The sequence below is a fragment of the Geospiza fortis genome, unplaced genomic scaffold (genome assembly GCF_000277835.1).
Source record: "Geospiza fortis unplaced genomic scaffold, GeoFor_1.0 scaffold159, whole genome shotgun sequence".
Lineage (NCBI taxonomy): Eukaryota > Metazoa > Chordata > Aves > Passeriformes > Thraupidae > Geospiza > Geospiza fortis.
This window is the reverse complement of record NW_005054563.1, coordinates 134,198-149,252: the sequence shown is the minus strand read 5'-3', so window position 1 is coordinate 149,252 and position 15,055 is coordinate 134,198.

The window sequence follows — 15,055 nt, the reverse complement described above, 5'->3', positions numbered from 1 at the left end:
GCTGCTTCCAAAGCCCATCTCCTGCCCCACAGCTGACACTGCAGTTCTGTCTCACAAAATGCCTGTTCAGAGAAATCCCCAGATGTGGTTTGGAGCTCCTCCTGCCCCTCATGTGCCCTGGTGCTTTGCTGGCTGATGCTGGTTGACTGTATGTGCTTGCTCAGCCAGAGTGGGACCATCCAAACCTCCTGGGGTTTCTCTGTCAACTTTTTCTAAATTGTTCCAGGAGCCTTCGACCGACTCACTGAAGGCCTGTTTAGTGAATAATAGGACATTTCCCACTGCTTTACCTGGCATCTGCTTTCATTAAGTAATATTAAATTTTTCCTTAGTAATTGAATCAGAATTTTAAAAAGCCTGAAGTCAGTAATGCTCCTACTGATTTATGCCACCAGTTGTAGCAAAGATCTGAATCAGAGCCTTAATCTTTATTAGCCAGGTGATTAAGTACAAAATTACCTTCTGGGACTAAGAACAGATGTCCAAGACACATTTACCAAAACTTAGGAAGAAAACACACTTGTGTTTTAAATGGCACCTCATATTATAGGTGGAAATTTACCAAAACATGTAACTGTACAACACTGAAATGATGAGGCCACCCTTTAATAAAAAATGTGCAAAAAAAAAAAGGCCTTTTGTGAAGAGAAACTGCACTTTGGGCATATTCTTATTATTACTTAAGCCTAAAGTCAACCAAAAGAGAAAACTCTTGCTGCCAACTGTGACAGACTGCAGCACTGCACTAACAGGAAGGCTATTTTAGGTCTGAATTGGGAACTGGATTACTTATTCAAACAGTAGTTTTCAAAACTGCAAGACTGTGTTCTTGTTCCCTTTGCAGCATGTTTCCAACTGTATCCTATTCACTTCACAGTTTCAAAGGACTGTACCTTTGCTGTATACATATATGTGTATATATATATATGTATATATACACATATATATATACACAGCATCTTGGCCTCTGAAATTGGTTCCCCCCAGTTTCTGGCTGGTTTGAACAACCGTGACTTGTTTCCCATACATCTATTTCAATAACATCCCAGCAGATGACAGCAGGCAGCTTGGACCAAGCTTCAGATCAGCCTTCGGAACAGCTGCCAGGAAAAGGACAATATTTCTGAGCCACAGATGGATACACTTAGAGTGGATGTCACAGTCAGGTTCATGCTACAGCACCACAGATACCATTGGAGATTTCCATGAGCTTTGGGTTTCCTTTCTGGGTTTGCTGAAGTCACTGGGAGTTGTGCTACCAACTTCCTAAGGATTGGTGTATCTTGGATTACCAGTATAGACATTCCTCCTTTTGTGGAGAAGGAAAGTATTCTGCTGCTGAAGAAAATCCTTTTACTAAAGGATCTTTGTTTACTAATTAAAAAACATAATTGCAATAGGGCATAAGATAATAAATAGAGAGGTAATTTAGATGCTGCTTTACAGGGCAAATATTAAAGGTGCTTTTGCCACCTGAGCTACAGTTGGAAGCAGGATGAGGTGTGAGGGTAGTGAGACAGAGTCTTCTTTCAACCTCTTGGATGGCAAGAGCAGCCAGCCAGTTCCTCCCAGCTGCTGGAGAGGTATAGGTGGCTCCTCTCCCTAGGGAGGATGTATTCTCCCACATCAGGAGAAACAGGGTCATGTCCTTGAAGAGCAACAGAAAAAATTCCACTCACATAATACAACATACTCCAGTGAAGGCTGCTGCCATGTGTATTTCAGTGTCTCTAGAACAGTGGGCACCGAAGCTGGGCAGCCTTGGCATGATGGAAATTGTCTGTTTGAGAGGCTGTCTGTTCATGGCTGTCTGTCCATGGCTGCAGATCCAAAGCCCTCCTCGGGCTTCCACTGCCCTGCCTTGCAAGGATAATCCTTGGGGGAAAGCTCTGCTGCACTTAAATGAAACTTGACTTGCACATTACTTGTTCAGACAAACTACAAGTACAAATGACTCATCATTTCCCTACTTTGTTTTGCCTGTTAGGCAGCCATCAGCATTTACATCACAATTGATCATAAAAGAGTAGAAGCGAAGTAGCAGTTCCAACTTCGCCCCTTGTGAGTTACTACAGGAAATTTGCAGTCCTCCCCCAAATTCTCCACCTTAATGTCCTCCCTTTGAATATTCAAGGAGAAAATATTTTGAGAGCTCTATGTTTTGAGGCATTTCTTGCCTATGACTTTTTCTCTGTTCGGTGGTATTCTTTGGCTTACCAGTCCTTATTCTCACAGATTTGGGGGAATAACAAACATGATGATGTGCTGTGATGGGCAGACTAGCACAAAAAAAAAGTTTATAAAACTTAAAGCATTGTAGACAGAAACCTCAATGCACAGACCCAAATATTCTTTCATGCTGCTTCAACCTGACCCAAGAGCTCCAAGTAAAGCATCATTCTGCAGCAAAGTGGCACCGTGATACAAAGATGGCACAGAGGAGTGAGACAACAAATTAGCTTTATTGCAGCAGTTCACCAAGGTCAGCTGTGCAACCCTGGCAGCATTTCACCTTGTTTTTGTCCTGTCTGCTAGAACCATCCTGTTCAGTGAACTGCAGCCAAAGCACAGCCACAGTAAGGCTGAGACACGAGAGCCCATTCTGGGTTTGGCAGTGCCAGAGCTGGCGCTGCAGAACGCTCTGAGCACAGACTGCTGTAGCTCTCCCTCTTCTTTTGGGAAAAGAAAATTCACTGGTGAACACAACCTAAACAATCTGGATGCTAACTCAAATTGGAGTGGCAGGAGGCAGGGGATGAGGGACTGATTTACAACCTGCAGACACAAGGAGCCCTGTATGCATTTCATGCTCTGCACTACAAATGGTCTGACTTCAGCCCTGTTTGTAGAAATCTTGCCTCATTTCTTTGCCTCCCTATGTTTCTCAATACATGTTAAGATAAATTGTTATAGTTTGAAGGGTTTTTTTTTGGTCAAAAAAAAAAAAATACTTGCTCCTGCTTTACAATCCCAAGGGCTCAAAGCATGATTTTCTTCAAAAGTTTCACTTGAGAGATTTTGTGTTAAGAGGTCCACAGGTGCCAGGATTTTAATGCATGTACTGTACAGCAATTAGGTGCTGGTTATCCTGTGCAGAGGCTCCTCAGCTTCCCCCTGTCACACAGCACACGTGCATTACTGATACCTGGATGGATAAATATGTGCACACCCACACCACTGGAGCACTGCACTTGATTTGCACCCAATTTGTCAAGAAACCCAGAAAAAGCTGACAGAAAGTGCCAGCATCTTGCCACAAACAGCAGCTGAGAAAGAAAAGAGAAGCTCTGGTCACAAATGAGAAATCCCAGCAGTGGCTTTCTGTTGACAATGAGTTGGTGCCTTAAAAATATCCCTGTGCAGGGGAGGCACAGGAGAGAGATTAAAAGGGACAGAAAGCATCAGACCTGAAAGCAGAAAATCAGATGTCACAGAAACTGGAGATGTCTGGAAATCATATGATTTATTAATGTTAAATAAAGCCAGGTCTGGAGCAGGGTTGAGTGGACTGTGAGTCCCTGTTATGGACTGTCATAGTCCATGGCTTTGTTAAACTGTGACTTAGGACACCTTGCTTCAAGGCAGCTGTCTCAGCAGGCTCCTGCAGCCTCAGGAGTGTCCATCCCCAGCTGCTTCCTCCTTCCATCCCACCTCAAGCCAGCATCCCTCTGTCCTAGTGGCAGGTTGGGAGGGTATCCCTGGGCTGACTCACTGCCATCTCTCTCCAGTGCTCCAGCAAAACGTTTGGGAGCTACTGAACAAAACAGAGGTATAAGTAAAACACCAGGAGCCTGTTCTTGACTTTAGTGACTGTGAGCAGCAAAATATGATAATGCTATCAGTGACAATGCATTTCTATGCATTTGCTACTGTAATTTTTCCTAATTAAACAAAACAAGTTAATTAAATGCATGAAAAAAGGCATTTTATTCATTTTCCAACACAAATGATCATTCCTTGTACTGAATGGCCTTGGATAGAAGTCACTAAAGAAAAGAAAAAAATGTGTGTGGGCAATGCTGTAATATTCCATCCCTGGGTTTGCTTCCTCTTCTTTTTTTGATTTTTTTTTCTCTGAACAGCAGAAATTTAGCATTTTCTTTTCTTTAAATAATCCTTCTTGCTGTTGGGACAACTCCCTTTTAAGGCCAGCTTTTTGCTCAGAGGGAATGTTGACTGCACTTATAAACACCCACTTCCTAGGGTTTAGAATAGTAACAGCAACATAACCTGAACTATAGTTTCAGCAGCATGCAGCAAACACATTCAGGCTAAGGCTGGCCTACCAGCTTTTCCAGAAATGCTTCAGAAGTGTTGGCAATGCCACTGGGTTTTTATTCGCTATCCTCACAAATTCACATCTTTGAAAACCTCCTATCTTTCTCCTTTCTTCTTTGAATGTGTAACCTTGTGGTTCTTCCAGCTCCTAAATACACAGTGAGAGTTTTTTGGATGGGGCAGTAAACACTGAGGCAGGAAAATGCTGCCCTCTTTATAACTCAGGAATTTTAGGTGGGTGCAAACTGTGATCATGAGGAAGATTTCCAAGAGCTACACTGAGGACCAGATTTCACCATATGTGTATTCTTCCCAAAATAACCACTTTATCTCCAGGGAAGGTTGCAAAAAAGCCTAATGACTTTTCAGCTGCTAGACTGTCATCCCCAGTGTAATTCACTGAAACCTGGTTAATTAGCCTTGTACTTTGGAAAAAGATCTGGTGTAACATCATAAAAATAATTTCCACTTTAACACTGCACACTGAAGTTAAAAAAAAATGTCCAAGAAGATCAGACATCAGAAGTACAACCTCCAGAAGTACCAGGGACTTCCAACCCTGGGCTTATATGGCATTAACACAGAGCCAGGGAACAAAACTGGTGTCTGATCTTTACTGGCCCCACAGGTTACTGCAGATACCTCAGCCTTTCCAGTCATGCAGGTTTGGAATTACTACCTGGTATTTAAGCTGTTGTCTGTGGATTTGTGCCACCTCTCAATATTTCACACCATGATTCCCCTTTGCCTGGAGCAGGATGTGTAATTCCAGGGCTGCACCAGCTGAGCAGATCCCAAGGGACTGATGCTGAACTTGTTCACGTGGTGATAAATCAGGAGCAACTCCACTGCTGGTGGTGACACTGAAACACACAAGCCTGGACTCGGGTTCTTCATACCTATTGCAGGGTTTGGTTTCTCAGTGGATGGCTGGAAGGCTAAATGTAAAATGATCCACACCCACCCTCCTGAAAAAAAAAAGAACCCACAAAAATATTTTAAAAACCAAAACAAAACCCCAACACATGGAAACACATCAGAAATGTGTAGGGATAGGGGGGAGGGGGAATCCTTGCTGAACACAAAACAATCTTGTGCCAAATGAGTTGTCATGGCTTTACTATAACATTCCCACAAAGAGGAACAGAATTTTCTTTATTGTGAAATCTTCGTTGTGAGTCTTGCTGCTCCTGGGAAAAGTCATATGTCAGAATAGAACAGTGTTTCCAAATATGACTAGTCTGAACAGATAAACAATGAATGTCAACACAGCACTCAAGGAAGTATCTAACTGTGGTTAAATTCCTTTCTGAGAGTTTATATTCCTGTTCTGAGAGTATTACACATAATGAACACCCATAGAGGTGCTTGTCTTTGTACACCAGACCCTAATAAACTCCAATTAGAGTTCCTGGAGTCCCAGTTATGAACAGCCAAAGCACCAGTTGTGTCTGAGAGCACCCTGCAGCATTATCTGCTGAGGTCTGAACTTTAGATTCCATTTCCTTGAGACTGTGTGGTGTGTAAGAGTCGGACAAAATTAATACTGTTGTCACTTAGGTTTTTTAACTGACTGAAAATCTGATGAATTTTCAGGTTTAGTCTCTTGTACCTCCCACATTTGGAGGGGGGAACAGTCCTACTCCCACTTTGGTTGCTCTGGGGCAGGGAGTAAGTAGCAAAGTTCAGAGAACCACGAGAAAGCAGAAGGAAAGATTCCAGTGCTGTGCCCTCTCTCATTACAAACACTGGGACCAAGTTCATCTGGTCCTGTAACAGGGGTGAAAACAAAATGCACTGTTAGGAGGAGGTCCTTGAGAAGGAAAACACCACTCTAACAGTCCTGCTCCTAGGGCTGCTGCAGCCAGGAGCTCTTTAATCAATATTTAAGGAGCAGGTTTCCTACCTCAAGCCACCCTTTATTTCAGTCCTGTCTGCTTTGACAACTAAATCACAACTGTGTTTCTACTCTTTGGGTATAGGAACTTCCACTTCTTTGAAGCAATGCTATTTTATTAGGGGAATGCACCTTCCTGCTGCCCATCAGTCTAAAACTTAGGACAATGCACAGGTAATAAATTTGGGTCTCCCACTTCCTTGGGTTATGTTCACATTTATACAGGCTGTGTCAGTAAAGACAAGAAGTCTCTCTTCTGATCAGCATTCAAAGCCTTCCAAAACTCAGATCCTCTCCTCTGCCTTCCAACTTCTCTTAAATAAAGACAGCAATGACTTTCAGCTCTCTGCAGGTTTTTCCCTCAGGGCTGAGAAGCTACTCAGGAGTTGCAGCATTTCAGGCTTTCACTCAAATCTGATTTTCACATGGAGAAGTGGGGAGAAAGGCTGGCTTTTAATTTCACTATGTCCAAACTCTGCATCTGAGAAACAGGGATGTTATAGGGCAGATGAAGATCTGACACACTTAAAACATGCATTCTTGGACAGCAACTTTCTTTTGTGGTCCCACAACACAGCAGAAGTTTGAATCCAAGAGAACACATTAAATCACACTGTCCTTGTTGTTAGGGGAGAACTGAAGGGAGTTTGGCCACTGGAATGGTTTTGTTTTTCGTAACACTGCTAAACACAAAGAAACCCAGGATCTTGGCAGCCTATTCCACCATGTAAATCCATGTCTTTCTAAATTACCAGAAAGTTCACTTGAGGTCAAAATCCTCCACGAATATTTGGCTTTGGAAACACCTCCTCACCAGTACCTCAAATCCTTCTTTTAGCATTATTCACTCCAGGTGAAGGAAAAAATGGAGTACACCAGCCTTTGAGAAGGGCACAAAAGTTTCAGAGGACTGATAATGAGGCCAGTGTAGCAATAACTGAGAGCTGTTAAAACATCCATCAGGAGCAATCACACCCGGGGTGGCTGTCACAGCCAGGAGGAATTGGGTGGCAGAAAGAATCAAGAACCTTCTGCAGAGCACTGCAGATTTTGGCCATTCAGCAACAGGTAGGGCTCACTCTCACATCTTTAGCCAGCTAATCTGTCTGTAAGTAAATAGAGGGAGACATTAGGAAAGGTTTTTGCAATTCCTAATCCTACACCTCCTGAGTCAGTTCTGTAGTAACCATGACAAACGCTGCCACGGTGCTTTGCAGCAGTTGCCTGGGCTCACAGAGGTTACAAAACACAGTGGCAGGTTTATTTTCACATTCATCCATTTTTGGCTTATTTGTTGCTGCAGCTACAAAATCTGGTAGTTTTGGCTGTGCTGCTGTGATTATAATGTCTTTTATGTGGATGTTTTGCATGTAATTGCAGTTATCCAGAGTTCTCCACTGTGTACAAGACATGCTGCTGTGTGAAGTCCATGAAACAGAGAAGGTGTGCTCAAGGAAAGAACAGCAGCTCCTGGTCTCAGCATACACAGTGCCCTGTTCAGGTGTTGATATTCTTCTCAAAACAGGCTCAGCCCAGATTATACAAGCAACCAGGGAACACTCACAGGCAAACAGAAAGAAAAATACTTGAAATGTCTGGTATAGCACATATGTCCAGCAGAACAGTATACTGAATTTCCAGAGGTGGGGAAAGAGAAAGTGCAGAGCCAATCTTTCCTTCTACAAGGTAAAACAGGTTAAAAGAAAGGGAAAGTTTCCTACACTCTTCATCAACCCTTCCCTCACACCTTCATGATGCCTGCCCCCTCTAAAGTCCTCAGTACCTGCCCAGTCAGTGGTCAGCCAGCCTTGGAGCACAGGAAATTACTTTTCTAAAGATTTAGTCCAGGTCCCTTCTGAACTCCACACTCTAAAAAGACCTAAGCTTTAAATAATATGTTATCACCATAATGAACAAACTGATGATATAAGTGGGCCCCCTGCAATTCACTTCTCTTTCTGGAACTAGCGTGCAAATATTTCAGAAGATACTGTTTTCTTGCAGCTAAAAGGAACTGGAGATTCTCCATATTAGTGATTCTGCAAGTGCCTTTAGATGGGAGAATTAACACCTACAGCAAGCAACATGATTGACTTGCATCACAGCACCACTACCTTTCAGGAGCTTGACAGACACTAATTTTGGAAAGGTGTTTTGCATGGAAGACTGGCATTCAGAGCACATGGAAAATTAAATATGTGCGGGTGTTACTTAGCAACCCACAGAACAAGACTTTCAGAGTGGATAGAAAAATTACCAACTTGAAAGGATAAAGTTTGTTAACGTGTAGGAGCAGCAACTGCTCTTCAAAGCCTTTGAACTAAAACTCGCTGCTGTACACAGGGACAGCCAGTCAGAGCCACCCCACTGCCTTGGAGCAGTGTCCTAAAACAATTCAGCATTTTCTGTGGGTTACAACTAGGAACTGTAAAGCCACACACAGTAGGAGAAAAATGTCAGCATTAAACTGGATTCTCAAGGCTTTCCAGAGTTTTGGTTAGCTGCTTTTATGAGGAATTGGCTAGCCAGGGACAGGACAGATTCAGAAATTGCAGGGCTCTCCAACGCCAAGGACCACTTGAGCTAAACACCTCTTCAGCAGAGGTTTGTTTTGCAAACACCCACAACCAAGGTCTCGTTTTTCAGTTTATTGTACAAAGCAACACATCACAGCACAAACAACCCCACAGGCAGACAGGCTCTGTAGCATGCACACAAGCAGCTCTATGCCACAGGATTTGTGCTATGACAGTCCATGAGAGGCCCAGAGACATCTGATAGAGGAGCCAGGGCTGTTCATCTTACCTGAAACACCACTTCAGGAGAGCAGTGGGAGATTTACAGAGTAAAAATGCATGAGCACACCAACATCATTCAAGTCAGACACCAAAGCACATTGTGAAGAGGGCACTTCTAGCAAGCAGTCCCAGGTGTGTTTCTGCCTTTGGAAAATGCTCGCTCATGCTGAGGGAAAGAAAATGCACCCGCTGGAAGGTCTCCAAAAGACTCAACACCTTCCTTCTGCCCTGACCTTCCACAGGGAACTCCTCAGGGAATTCCTTCATGCTGAGTGGAGCTGAGGGAACAGCCACAGCGTCCCCAAAAGCAGCTGTGCACAAGGCACAAAATCTGCTCAATTACCCAGGACAGCAGCAGAAGTGCAAATTACAGGTTTCCATAGTTTAATTACAATCCACCTATCCAATGGATGGAGCTCTCCCATTAGGAATGGCTGTTCACACTTTTGGGCAATTAAAGCAACCCATTCATTATTCTGTTCCACAAAAATCATAGTTTTGAGTTTTGGTGTCCCTGTCTCAGGTTTTATACCGGTTATTGCCATTTCAGAAACTTAATGACTGCAGGGTTGTTTGGATTTTTTCTTTTTTAAGAAACACAGAATGTATTTTTTGCAATGTACTGATATGGAAGGATATGCTGCAAGTACAGCAAGGTTGGGCTAAATGTACCCTCTTGATTTGCATAGAAAGAATAAACATAGCCAAGAAAACAAAGCTTAGAGTTCTGTATTTGTCACAGAATAGAGAAATAGTAGGCAGTGAGGCTTTCCTAGCAGTTATCTAGAGCCAGAAAGTAAAAATATTGTTCTTCCTGCTATTAAGATTTAAATAGATATTCAAGTCAATTCTAAAAGCAAGTCAGAGGATGGGAAGAAATATCAGTGTGGGAAGATATTACATAAACTGAGATGCAACTGAAAATAGAAAATTAGGAAAGTACTGTGATCCTCTTCAATCTATAGGTCAAACAGACCCAACTGCCACTATTATCTCAGTTCCCATTATTTGCTTGGGCAGGAAAGAGGGGGCATTTGGGGAAATCAAGTCTGAATACAAACCCCAAGCTCTGCATCTTGAAGGGATAAAACCGAGATTTTTATCAGTTCTGTTCTCACCATTTACTGCCTCAAATATCATCCTATTCCACCCCCTGCCATAGGCAGGAGCACCTTCCCCTATCCCAGGTTGCTCAGAGCTTCTTCCAACCTGGCTTTGAACACTTCCAGGGATGGGACACCCAAAATTTGTCTCACCCACCTGTGCCAGGGCCTCACCCCCCTCACAGATAACAGAGGGACAGCTCTGGCCAGGCAAGAGCCTTGGTCTCACTTTCCTGTCTGAGGAACAGCCTTCACCTTAGTCAGGTCTCACACTGGTGAGCATCACAGCAGAGAAACATCATGAAAATATAGCCATGGGTGTTGTTGGAGCAAAAGCACAAAGAAAATGCAAACTCTGAGAACCTCACTGAGGCTGAACAGGTGGAAATTGTTATGTCACAGGATCCAGTTTCTTTCATTGAAGCTGAAGAAGGACTTGTGGCTGCAGTTGGCAGCAGTTTAACCAGGAGTAGTAAAGGCACCCTCAGCAGGGGAGAGGAAGGAAGAGTCATGCACTTACACCAGTTTCACTGAAATCCATACAGAAGGAACAAAGAACTAAAAAAAGAAAAAAAAAATATCACAGTAGGAAGAGTAACTACTTTTACTTCCATTAGCTATGCTAGACACTGAAAACAAAGTAAAAACCTCAGAGTAAGGTAACAGAGTAAAGTGTGGGAGGTTTTTTCCTCTTCTTTATTTTTTTTTATTTTAAAGGTGTCCATATACAAAACCAAGTAGCATGACAGAAAAATAAGAGGAACCAGAAGTACCTGCCCACAAAGGGGATTTCAACATGGTAAAGTTTAACTGAAACACAGTGGGGAAGTGAAACTGAATAGGAGAGGGGCTTGATGCTAAACATTAGGTTGATTTGCTCTTCAATCATTTATGGTGTTTGTCATACACACATTTGGGGCAGACATACCTTATTCTGTTCACCTCAACCCTTAAGGACTCACATCAACCATAAACAGAGGAACAGAGCAATGCTATAAAAGCTGCTGATATCTTAATGCTGCTGAAGCTAAATGAGCCACAAAACCACTGCAGAGAGTAACTTATTACCACTTTTAGGAATGTTGTGCATATGGTGGTCAGGACTCAGGAGGTTCTATGGAATAAAACATCACTAACACCTTTGAGAATGTGCCAGTTAATTTAACAAAAAGACTCAACTGTACCAAAGTCTCTACCAATTCTGCAATATCAGAGATGCAGATGCCAACAGGCTAGCACCGAGGAAAACAAATAAAGCAAGGGATAAATAGTTGTTCAGCCATAACTAGCAGTTTTCAAAGCTATCTAGACAATCCACAGATATTTCAATAGGGAGTGATTAGTTGTGCCAGGTACTGGCTGTTGGTAATTGTCTGTACATTTTTACTTAAGGTACAAATGCATAAGTGAATGCGTATTTTATGAGAACAGTCAGTCTGACAAATATTGAGGGGCTGTCTACATTAGACATTGTAATGAACAGCTTTATAGTCCCTTTACAGGTCTGAACAACCTGGTGAAAAGCTAAGTTTGATATAAAAACCAACAAAAGACACACAGTTCTTTGCATGAGAAGTTTTATTCATTTTAACAAAATACACAGTTTTCAACAGGAACACTCAGAAGCCCTTCAGCCTCCTGAGTACTGCCCTTCCAGAGGAAGGGTTTTGGATGCCTGCTGATCTAAAAATCACATTTTGTGAAGTCCAGACAAGCTTAGCCAAACCATCCATTCCTTCAGCCATCACAACTGCCCTGATTTCCTTGGGGAAATGGCCCAGAGCTCCCCAGTGAAGGGTTAACAGCACAGACATGTGATGCACAAGCTTCCCCATTTACTGCTGTGACTGCAGACCAGGTCTGGAGGGACAACAGTCCCCTGCTATTCCAGGCCTAATGTTCTCAAACTGAAACTGCCCTTTTCTCACTGCATGGTGGAGATGGTGCACAAGTAAAGCATATTAGGTTTGGTTCCACTAAATGACAAGAGATTCAGCTGGAATCAGCACTCAAGACATTATCTTATTCCTCCCCAATTATTTCTAGGCACCTTCTGTATATAAGTCACACTATACACAGCATACTTTCAAGAAAAAAAAAAAGTCAGGCCTATAAATAGCTCCCCACTACTCCCTTCTCCAAAAAGAATTCCATAACTGCACAGCACACACATATATAGCTTTCCATCTGAAGATTTTTGAAAGAAAAAAAACCATGAAGCACCATTACCAAGGGAAACTAATGGTTACTCAGAAAGCAGGCATTAGCTTCTGCCTGACATCTACTCATGCTCAAGTGTCTCCACACTTTAATTCCTTGAGGTTTTTATCCTCTTAACTAATTTCAGATCTACCCTCTCTCCAAGCTCTAGTTGACACCAGCTGGATCCCTTGTGTGAGAAGAGAGGGGGAGGCAGCAACTGGACATGAATTGCACTGTCTTCCTCAGAGACATAAGGGAGGTAACTTGACCAAAAAAAGAAAAAAACTGTAGATAACCCTCCACTTTGTATTTCCAGGCAGCTGGAAACCCAGCAGACAATGTAGCTGTTGCTTAACAAACACAGAAATCTACATTGTATGCCAGGTTCATGCCCCAAACCTGGAGAGTCTTCACACAGAACTGATAAAAACCAGCTGTGCACACCCAGTTCACAGTACAGTTTCCTCCCCTAACACACTGGAGTTTGCAATCAGCAAAGGTGTTTCAATACCTTCCCTTTGCAGGAGAGGTTAGAGATCCTTCACTGAAAAAGTGAAGTCCACCTATCTTCTTAGCTCAAATTTGCAAATATTCTCATGGGTTTTGACTACTGTAACCCCCAGGACTAGGCTACAGAAAAAGCTGTTGCTTTCCAAGCCACAACATCCAGGGATTTAATCTGATTCCCACAGTGAAGCAGATCCAACAGATATCCAATCCTTTATTTGGGGCCACGCCTCAGGCGTTGACTTGTTTGCACTGTGAACTTGTTCTGCACCCAGGAGAGAAGACACAAATCCAACAAAAAGTCTAGACAGGAGGTAGGAGATGTCATCAGAGACCCAGTAGCCAGATGTAGCTGCTGATTGTAAAGACAGAATCTACACTGACTACTGAGCGACTGATGGGCAACTACAAGGTCTGGGTTGATTGATCCACAGCATTAATCCAAAACGACCTGCAGAAACAACCAGGAAAAAAATTACAATCAGTATGTGAAAGAGTTCTGTAGATTAGCCTTCATAAATAAATAATTTTCCACCACTGGTATCACACAGATTTCTTGTGGACAGCAAACAGAAAAGCATGTTGTCAGAACAATCACCTCAGGTGTGCAGTCATTGGCTTTTAGAGTTAAACAGTACTCACAGTGTTGCTACATCTTTATTCTGAAATAAACTGTTTCATCCCCATGTATTACTAAAGACCTGCCCCTAAAAAAGCAAATAATAAGAACTGCTCACAAATATGAAGTAGAATAACAGCAGAACCAAAGTCACGTTAAGTCTCTTCTTAATCCTCCAACAATATTGTACAAAATGACATGAAAAAACCCATGAATTATGTAAAACCAGGTTGTTCTTAGTGTGTCAGAAAGGGCATTCAGTAAATAAAAGTAAATTTATAGGCATGGAGGCAATCCTGGAATGAAAAAACATATTTCCCCATTGCAGTGGGGAAACAAGTGCAACTCCAGTGTAATTTAGCAGAGCTAAGGAAAGACTCTTAGAGTCAGTTTCTATTAGAAATCAGTCTAGCACATCAAGTCTGCATAAAAAACTCCCATTAATGGTGGTTGGAAATTCTTCTATCTCTGTTGTTAAATGAAGAAATCATGGCTCCTCTCTGCCAGCTCAGGAACTGCCCCAGCACAGAGCAGCACATCTGAGAAAAATCCCAGTAGATTCATACCCAGCTTGGCCTTTCAGTGGTGACTGAAATGTATTCCAGGTAACTCCTTGAAGTCTTGTGTGTGTTAAGATCTTCATTGCAAGAAATGTCATTATTGGTAAAAGCAAACAGAAAATGCCCATCAAATTTGAACTGCTCATTGAATATTTCAAGTATTTGTTTAAATAAAACATTTATCTGGGAACTGGGAAGACTTTCAACTTCAATGACAGAGTATTTTAATAGCCATCAGCCTGCCGAGTGGTTTTTTCCCTTCTTTTTAAACACAAAACCAAAACTGACTGTAAGAATTTTTATGTATTTTTAATAATTTTTTGAGCACTTTCACCACTAATGTTTGATTAGATTATAGCAATACCAGCAGTGATTCAAGACTGGTCAATTGCAAAGGAAATAAGAGAACAGCTTGCTGTCAGGTACTTCTGGAAAAGACTGGTAGTCACTATGCCCTCAATGTAATATAATGCAGGCACTGTTGAATTTTTTTCCACAATAGAGTTTCACAAATAGCATTTATTAATGATGAACAAACATTATTTAGCCATATGTACCTCTGCCAACCTCTGGAGCTTGCAGAACAGGGAGGTTTCCCAGGAAAAGGTACCAGAGGCACAAGAGCAGTGGCACTGAAGCTGGGAATTGAACATTTCTCTGCTGGGGCAGAGATTTGCAAAACTCATTCACTGCAACCTGTCCACTTCTCCCTCCTTCTGTAGGCAATAATCCCACCCTTCCCTGCCTTCAATCCTCCTCATGAGAAGCCAACATAACCCACTGCAGTATTGCCACCATGCTGCAGCTTAGAGCTAAAGCCATTTCCAACCTCAGAGCACAGCATCCTCAGCTTCCCTCCCAGCCAGGGCCCAGCAGCATCCAGGAGGCAAAGGACCCTTCCTTCTGAAACAAGGAGGCAGAACTTTTCCTCCACAGGCACTTCAGGCTTGGGGCCACTCAGAGGAAACATCTCCCCTCCCATCCTCAGTCAAGCAGGTTCTGGAACAAGCCAGAATATCATGGTCACTGTGTCTTCAAGGAGAGGCCAAGAGGCTCAGACAGCAGCTTTACCAGACTTTTGGTGGTATAAA